General features: G+C 37.9%; 1 pseudogene; it reads left to right on the top strand.

Annotated features, from left to right (window-relative positions):
- The first annotated feature begins 4,539 nt into the window (after positions 1–4,539).
- Positions 4,540–9,669, top strand: part of LOC133524594 (uncharacterized) — a 60,356-nt pseudogene continuing 55,226 nt past the window's right edge.

Raw genomic sequence — 9,669 nt, 5'->3', positions numbered from 1 at the left:
TTCTGCGTGCCGCTTATCAAATCCACCATCACTTCCGTTTCCGGAGGCATTCGGACTTTCAACATCTGATCTTGATTTGAGGCTGGCAACGCACTTGCAACCCCTCTAGTGTTGCAGGTGTCCGTGGGCCACGGTAATAGGGTTGTTTCCAATTTTTTGAAACGCTTGTATTACGTTCTATATTAAGTAACTAAAAGTTGCCCTAAAATTCAACTTTTATACTAAAAACGGCTTTAAATATGTTAAATTAACAAAATATATTTTGACAGATGCTTTCGCGCCCAAAACGCTCTTTGAAAATTGTGTGACGTCACAGTTTACGGTTTGACACATAACTACATACACACGTAGAAGATACGAACTGTCAACTGACATTTGTCATTTGTTGTTTATCGCCTAACTGTCAACAGTGTCAATCCGAGAGTTGTGACGTCATCAGAATCTTCAAAGACGTTTCGAGTTTGGTCACGTGACGTGTGCCACCAGATATTTTAAATTCAATATTTACAAAAATATGGTCATTACAGGTCCTCTAAAAGTAATTTAACATGTTCATGTAATCGAAAAGAATTTATTGGGATACAATTCTGCCCTAAGATTTGTATATAGATGGAAACAACCCTATTGCTTACCATGAGGCGATTCATCTGTTCGTTTGCCTCGTATATAAGACAATGATATGGCTTTTAAAACACAGGGTAACTTAGTTTGAGAGTAATCTTAATATCATCATCTTCCTAGCCTGGCTTGAGATTCATTCGGCGACTCAACTCCAAGAAACGCCACAGGGATTGAGTTACGAAAGCGACCTGGGCGCCTAGCCAAGGTGACAATCGTTCGCGCTACGATAACGAAACGCTTTGTTTCTCTCTATCACTCTTCCATATTATAGTGCAACAGTGACAGGAGGCCTACCGCGAACCACGTTCGACGTGTTGCCTCTCTGTCGCACTTGTAAATTCGTACGTAAGTGTGATATGGAGGTACGTCGAACGTGGTTCGCGGTAGGCCCTCTGTTGTCAGTGACGTTTCGTTCGCTACCATAGATGTGCTATACGCGTGCGCCCGTGAGGAACAGAACGTACACAATGCAACAAAATTAAATAGTACATTACGATACAAGTGCGAAAAATAGGAAATTCAAAACGAGTGGCGATAAACTAAAACACGACCGAAGGGAGTGCTTTAAATCGACACGAGTTGCGAATTACCTATTCGCACATGTATCGTACAATGTTTTACAGTTCATATGGCCTTTTAAATATTTGACACAGTAACGTAATATGCTAATTTGCGCACTAGTGCGGTAAAATAGCACCATATGTACTATAAAACACGTTTTAACATTCCTATCAACATACCAAAAACAACCTATGTAATTTAGTCGGGTTATTTCAGTGATTTGTCGCCCACCATACTAAAATTTACGGCGGGGAATAAAAAAAATGATACTGTGACAAGGGCAAACAATAATAATGCTTTCTCTGGTACTCCTACTGAAAGTTACACAAGAGCATCTCGTTCGGTCATCTGCCGGGTCTACCATTTCATCTCTATACTATTGTACCTCTATGTTCGCTACGGAGCGGATACGCTTAGCATATTGACTACGCACTGTGACCTTCCAACCCAGAGGGAAAACAAAGCCGGTCTAACAATTGGACCCGGGTACGTCCTTAAACTACGTCCACAAGAGAGGTATGGGCATTGTGAATCTCATCACGCTTTGTGTGGTAGGGTACAGCCAGTGGATGTCATTCTAGATCTAGAGCAGAGCCCAACTGGGGAAGTACCTCCACCTTACAGAAAACCGCAGCCAAATAACACTATACCCTACTCATAGTGTTGTGTTCCTGCCGGTGAGTAAGGTTACCAGAACCAGAGCTCAACGAGGGGGGGTGGAGGTTTAGGGTCGGCAACATGCATGTAACTCCTCTAGAGTTGCAGGCGTACATAGGCTACGGAGACTGCTTACCATCAGGCGGGCCGTATGCTTGTTTGCCACCGCCGTAGTATTAAAAAAAAAGTTGGGTTCTACTCACGATAGCTTCCTTCGTGGCCTAATTTTAACATACTTTAAGATGCAATTGTGCATCTCTCTCGCCTGCTAGTATATTTTTACTAGCAAGAAATATCAAATTAAGATCCTATTTTAAAGCTCTAATCCTACTCCTGGCCTTATTACGCAACCAACTCTTTCAGCATTAGCTGTTAGAAAGAGTAAGCGATCATGAATGGGTATGCTTGTAGGTGTATTATTGTATTGACCAGTCGGTGTCATTGACCTCAGGCTATTCGGGTCGGGCCTTTCCGATTCTAATACTTATATTAATAGACGGCGGTCATGCAGCGAACTTGACTGTGATCTGTCTCTCATATGCAGTTTAATACGAAAAGATTTTATAGTTAAATTCTACTAACCAAATAACCTACATAGATAATACTAACTTCTTACTTCCCGCGCCTTCGTTTGCGTAGTAATGAGCGTGTGTAGAGGTAATTCGACAGGCAGACAAACAGAGTTACTTTTGCATTCATAATATTATATATATGGTTGGGATTATTAAGTTAGATACCTCCTCAATTACTCAAAGGTTAACTGGAAGAGATCCCTGAAAGAGGTAAGTTCGCCTTTGTACAAATGATGTGTGTGTTTTTTCCTGTTTTATGTTTCTTTTTGTACAATAAAATGTTTTACTACTACTACTAGATAATACTAACATACAAGCTACATCTCATAAGGTATTTCCAGTTCATGCACCTGTTTCACAAATCGTAAAAAGATCCACATCAATTCATTATGAATCTCATCACCTAAGTGACGCCCCACAGGACGATCCCCTATGCCCCCGGCGGCAGGTACTAACCGGAATACTTACAGGTACGCACTAAATCAACAGGGTTCCCGACTTTCTCTCATAGACTCCATTTCATAAAGTGTTTCAGAAGACCTCGATATCACCACACATTTACTTATAAAAATGGTCCTTCAAGTTAGCTTAATTAACTTAAAAGGAAATTTAATGCTATTCTCAATTCAAACAACCTGTTTCACAAATTGTAAAAAATCCATCAATTAATCATGAATCTCATAAGTGACGCTCCACGGACGATCTCCTATGTGCCCGGCGGCAGGTACTAGCCGCGTAGCCAACATCTAAGTATTCTGCAATTATTTTTGTTTATTATTTTATTTTTGATCTTTTTCGTCTTGGAATATCTTTCTTTGTCGTTATACACTCTTCTATCTAATACTAATATTTCTGTAACTACTTGCGGGCTAAGCACGGTCGTATTTTTACCGGTTGTCACCATACTTGTCACGTTCTTACTAGTATGTAAGTGCGAAAGTGACAGGCTTAGTGACAGGTGATAAAAATGCCACCATGCTGCCACCGTTGGTCGCGAGTAAATTTTTTTAGGTATACTGCTATTGAAAGAATAATGAAAAGCAAACCTCGTAATGTCCAAACGCCATCGCCAACTCGGGGGGGAAAAAATGGGAAAATACGTGATCTTACTTTAATAAAATGGCGGTCGGGAGTTGGTTTTCTATGTTGCTTTTAAATTTTAACGAATTCCGAATAGTGCTATCTAAAAATTACAAAACATGATTATAAAAAAAGAGATCCAATTATGAGGTGTCCGACTTTAACCGACGATAGGTAAGCCTAAATAGGCGGTAGCTGATACGGTAAACTAATACTAAGGGAAGCAGTGTGAAAGCGTTAGTGTATAATGAATGATTAATGACATCGAGTCATTGCACCGCAAGTACGCGCGACGTACAATGTCAACATTTTTTATATACTTTAATTTTTTTTTTCATTTGAAGCTTTTAATAATTATGTAGATAAAGCAGTGTATGTAACTGTACATAATCAGGCATTCAAATACTCGTGTGATCCTTTTATGAAACTCATTTCATTCGATTCATAAACCTACACTCGTATTTTAATACCTTTCATTATGTAGCAACTACATAAACTACAATTATGTTAGGCAAGTGATCTGTGAAACGCAAAGCAGAGCACGTGTCGTGTAAGGTGCGATATTAATATTGGATCGTTCCATATGGTACGATTTTAGATGAAGTACTCACGTGATAGTGAATTGGATATCGATGTGGCGCGAATTCTCGAACTATCTAGTATTGGTACAGTGAGCATCATTCTGTAACAGCTTAACAAAAAGTAATGTCTTTAATATAGAACACCTAAGACTGTAAAAAATATACTTTGGAATGTGAAAATTAGAATTTTTTCTTTATTTGGAAAAGTTATCTGGGATGTCAGATACTTTTGGCGCGTTGTTTCAGTCGCTACTATTGAGGCTGACTGTACAGCTTGGCACAGGCCATGAGCCCGGATAACAAGCATAGATTAAGTGCTCACGTAATAGTAAATTTAAAATCGACGTGGCGCGAATTTTCGCAGCTATAGGAGTTAGGTGGAAAGATTTTCGATTTTAGAATATGTCTGACCGTTGATGAGGAAGCGATAATGTGGCTTGGCTTGTCGGCGTTCGGCGATGGAATAGATTTTGACGACCAGTTTGGCCTAGTGGGTAGTGACCCCGCCTACGAAGCCGATGGTCCCAGGTTCAAATCCTGGTAAGGGCATTTATTCTTGTGATGAGCATGGATATTTGTTCCTGAGTCATGGGTGTTCTCTATGTATTTAAGTATTTATAAATATTTATATATTATATATATCGTTGTCTAAGTACCCTCAATACAAGCCTTATTGAGCTTACTGTGGGACTTAGACGATTTGTGTGATAATGTCCTATAATATTTATTTATTTATTTATTTATTTAATAGCAGCTTTGAAATGATCGCATCTACTTATATAAAAGGAAAATAAGGCAACTAAACGGTAATATAACCGGTACATTGTTGTCAATAACTTAAAAACGGAATAAATTAGATAGCAACTAGAATTAATGAATGGGATCTAATATTTAAAAATAGTCCATTGTGCAACGAGGGGTGATAGTGGAATTTTGCAAACGAAGTCTTTAGATTTAATTCGAAAATTAAAGTTCCCGTTCAGATTAGGGAGTTTTACTTACTCAATGTTTTTAACTGTAGATGACTGTTTCATTTAACATTGACGAAATGTCATAGAAATCGAAACTAAATTTAAGGAACTTTCGAAAAGGATTAGAGAGGTCACCGGTGACCGCAGAGCTGGCAGCTTCCTCGCTCAAAGAATTAGTCTTGCGATACAGCGAGGAAATGCTGCTAGCATCTACGGCACCATGCCGCAGGGGGATAGTTTTATTTTATTTTAAGTCTATTTTTATTTATTTTTAGATCTAGGTTTTAAGTTTTGTAGTTTAGTTTTTAGTATATTTACCAAATTTAAATATGTAACTATCTTAAATAAATGTAAGAAGGTTGTGCAATAAATGTGTAGAAAAATATCGAGAACAATTTCATGGGAACTTTAGCAGTTTTTGAAAAACCTCTTTGGCACATTGCTATGTACCTAGTTTACGCCTTTATAAATGTAGGTACCTAACCTACTACTATGTACGTGTGTGTATAATATGAAATGATATTAGATGGATGCATAGAAGAAAGTATAGTAGTTACATGTAAAAAAAATGGTATCGGACGTTATTACACAAATTGTCTAAGCCCCACTACACGCTAAGCTCAAGAAGGCTTGTATTGTGGTTACTCAGACAACTAAATACGTAAATACATAGAAAACACCCAAGACTCAGGAATAAATATCTGTGCTCATCACCCAAACTGCCCTTACCGGGGTTTCGAACCCAGAATTGGCCAGAACTATTGGCTTCATGTGCAGGGTCACTACCCACTAGGCCAGAACGGATATCATTGCATATTACGAGTATATAGGTAATAGTATACAACGAACAATTCAATAATGCGTCAAATCCAGTCAAAACCCTAGTCCACGCAATTTAACTTGCAATTAGTGCGTAATGCAGGCTTGCCCGTCGCCATGGTGACGCCCCGGCTTCCCGTTCCCGCGTTCCCGGTTCCCGCGCTTTTCGATCGATACCGGGGCGCGTTCCGAAACCTGCTCTAGTGCAGCGCCGCCTTGTGCTCGGGTTGTGTCGGATATCGGTACAGAAACATCCATTTACTTTTTTTTCTCAAACTTGTAATGAAATGTTGACATGACTTCAAATTAGGTCCGGAAATACCACATATCAGGTGCGATGAGTGAAGATGATATGTAGAGGAATTTCATACAGCCTTACACACCTAGGCCTGTAAACCAACCTTCTTTTGTTTTCAAACGTCAAATTATGGCACGTCTTGGCATTAAACCTTAAAAACCCTATAAGCAAATTGCTGGCATTATCCTTTAAAAAAAAATATTTTCGTCTTTTTTGGGTTTTTTTTTTCTTTTTTGTGTTTGGTAAATGTTATTTCGGAGTTCCAAAGAGGAACGAAAATTTAATTATTTATGCGCTACGACGCAGGGTTTAGGAGATACAGTCCTATAAAGTTTTTTTTTCAGGTATGCAGAAATCTTTATAGGCCTGTATCCCCTAAATCGTGCGTCGTAGCGCAAAAATAGTCAAATTTTCTTTCCCGTTGGAAACCCAACGCACTGAATAACTTATCACATTAGGACATGAAACAATCATCATCATCATCATCCTATTTTTTTATTATTATTTCATTGCAAGTTTGAGAAAAGCACTATACAAATCTAGGCGAGAAACGGGGTTGCCAGCCGCGTATCCCTATCCGTCCTCGCTACGCTCAGCCGTCTATATCTACTTGGCCTGCAATCCTTCGTTTCCCGTCCTCTTTAATAATGTACTATTACTTAACAGGAGTAAGATGACAATCGTTGACAGAAAGTGCCAATCGAAAGTTAAATAAGGTATGGGAATAGTCACGTAGTGAGTTTTCGTAGCATCTGTAAACCCGATACATGTATTTCTTTTTGTTTTGTTTGGTGTTTGTTGATTTATTATTGCCATCTTAGCTAGGCGTCTGATGGTAGAATGGTGGTTTATGTAAAAAAAAAACTGGGCTTTAGCGAGAGTTGAACTTGTAGCTCTGAATAAATCATAGAAAGTCCTAGATTTAATCTCGTCTGAGGTGGCCACTATTATATTTGTAAATCAGTTAGAAAAAAACAGAAAGCCTACTATAGGAATAGGATAATCCTTTACCTGACTCTTACATGAAACATAATTTAATATCACACGTAAGGCGAGCTGCAAAATTGCATGGATATATATTATAAATGAATTTATTCATAAGGGGTCATGCAATTTTGCGGCTGGATTAAATATGTTTTTATTTACGATTAAATAAGATCCTAAAAGAACACTGTCACATAAGTCAAATATTTTTTTCTTTTGTACAATTTTTCACTTCGTTTTTGAAGTGACCCAAATAACTTTTTGCCACTATATTTTTTATATACCTACATATATTGAAAATTAACCTTATTAAGTTTACTGTAAGGACCTTTCAGATAAATATAGCAAAGCAAAAATCAGTTTTCTAAATTAGACAGCAGACACATGACGTCACACCATTAATATTCAATTGGCATCGTTATTTCGCGAAGAACAACGGGTTTGAGAGCATTATCTACAGTTCGTTGACCGCGCGATGACCGCGACCTTTTTATTATGTAAGCGCTGTTCTTCCTAGACTTTTTAATTATTGTTTAGACAGATGAATGCAAGTTACATGTCACTTCATAAGTGACGCTTCAATTTATTGTCAATTCGTGTTCCGATACAGTATCACGATTCGCAAACCAGACGACATAAATTTCAGTAACAAAATTTACGTAACAACGCGTGAGGAGCGTTCCGAACGCATCACGCTCAGTACGCTTCCGACCGCCGCGCAGGCCGCGTGCGTCTGCCACACTTCCCGGTTCAACGCACTTGCTCAAAACAATAGTTACTGTGCTTTTGCATACGGTGAGTTCAGTGAACGAGTGTTTTAGTTTTGGTGGTGTGTCGGCAAATAGAGGGTGGAGTGAGGGGTCGGCACGTGCCCGCGTTTGCTAGCTGTCGACGAATTTAGAAAAACAGGGGTGATTCCTGTTTACCTACTAATCGTTTATTGTACTAAAGACTAGTATATCTTGGTATCACGTTGTGGTAAAACGCTTCTGATTGTTATTTTGAGTACTTATACAATTTTTACGAGTATGACTTCATGCTAGAGCATTGTAAAAACTTAACGATGTCTTGGAAACATAAAAGTAGACATTAGTATAGCAATGTACGTTAATATCAAGACGTTATTTCATTGAAGATTTAGTGCCTTTTATCTAATTCGTCCGGTCCTAAAATAAGTTCATGCTACAAAAAGACAATATTTAATAATATGTACCTACTTAGGATAGTGAATCAATTATTGACAACCTGAATTAAAATTGTATTAAACTGGCGCCCAAACGTGGGGCCAAAACAAACCACAGATTAAATAATTGTCATCAAAATATTACCAGTATTTCCAGTATCAAAAACAAGCAATCACTAAATCCTATTAAGTGATTGTTTGACACGGTCAATACTGGTAATCCCAGCGGGGAGTCTCTTACTCTGATTAACACTAACTCGTAGATTGCGAGAATCATCTCCAGCTTGATTCATTGGTAGGGTGCGTAGCAATCACTCCAATCGTTAGGGTATTGTTAGAAAAATATAGTCTATATGCAAACATCACGAATATAAGGCTTTATTTATTAAGTCCCCGCTTCTCTGCAAATTATTAAATATTTTTCAACACAGTTTTTACACGCCTTTTGGTTGCATTTCCAAAAATCCCGTTTCAGCGGAGCTCTACTCATATAACATTTGAAGAATAGGTCATTATATTTTTATTTATAGTTACTATTTCGAGAGTATAAGTAATAGAAGATTAACTTTTAGACAACAAGGAAGCCCTAATGAAAAATCTCTTTAATATAGTTGTTCGAATACATATTTAATCCTCACAATAAACATGCTCATATGAGACTAAGATTGAGAAAGTAACACTAACCTATTTCTAAAAGCCGATTTTAGAAGATTCAGATTTTCTTTAGGATCCAAGGAATGATTCACCCCAAAGCTTCAATTATTCTCAAAAACGGCCTCTTTACTCTTCAACGCCTATAGATGCGTAGAAGGATAGGCTGTTAAGGGTCGAATCTCGTAACTCAGTGAATCCCGGAGGGTCGGGCGTCTTGTAGAAAAGTTACCCTAAAGTTCTCAAGTCGAATACGATTGTTAATATTATTGACCAAATCTGTACAACTTTGTGTACTTACTGTATGATTTTGGCGCATGGTGGGAATTTTAAAATCTTATGCGGTCCAGATAGTAGTGTTTGTATATGTATGTGACATAGCAATAAGAATAATACGAACAATATCGTCATATTTTGTTTCATTTTAAATATTCCACGTTTCTTATTAATGATTATTAAATCAAATCAATACTAACAATGTCTGGCCTGTAGTTACATTTAAATTAGTAAATCTCTTCAACTGACTGTTAGAAAGTTATTTATTTTTGCAATAGTGTAACTCCCTTATTCATAAACGTCTACTAAAGTGGACAAGCCGCTAATAATCGTTTGTCCCTTTTCATCATACCAATACGTCGGAACAGGACAAACGATTATTAGCGGCTTGTCAACTTTAGCAGACGTTTATGAA

The sequence above is a fragment of the Cydia pomonella genome, chromosome 13 (genome assembly GCF_033807575.1).
Source record: "Cydia pomonella isolate Wapato2018A chromosome 13, ilCydPomo1, whole genome shotgun sequence".
NCBI classification, from domain to species: domain Eukaryota; kingdom Metazoa; phylum Arthropoda; class Insecta; order Lepidoptera; family Tortricidae; genus Cydia; species Cydia pomonella.
The sequence above is the reverse complement of the archived record's forward strand: the minus strand, read 5'-3'. Positions and strand labels throughout refer to the sequence as shown.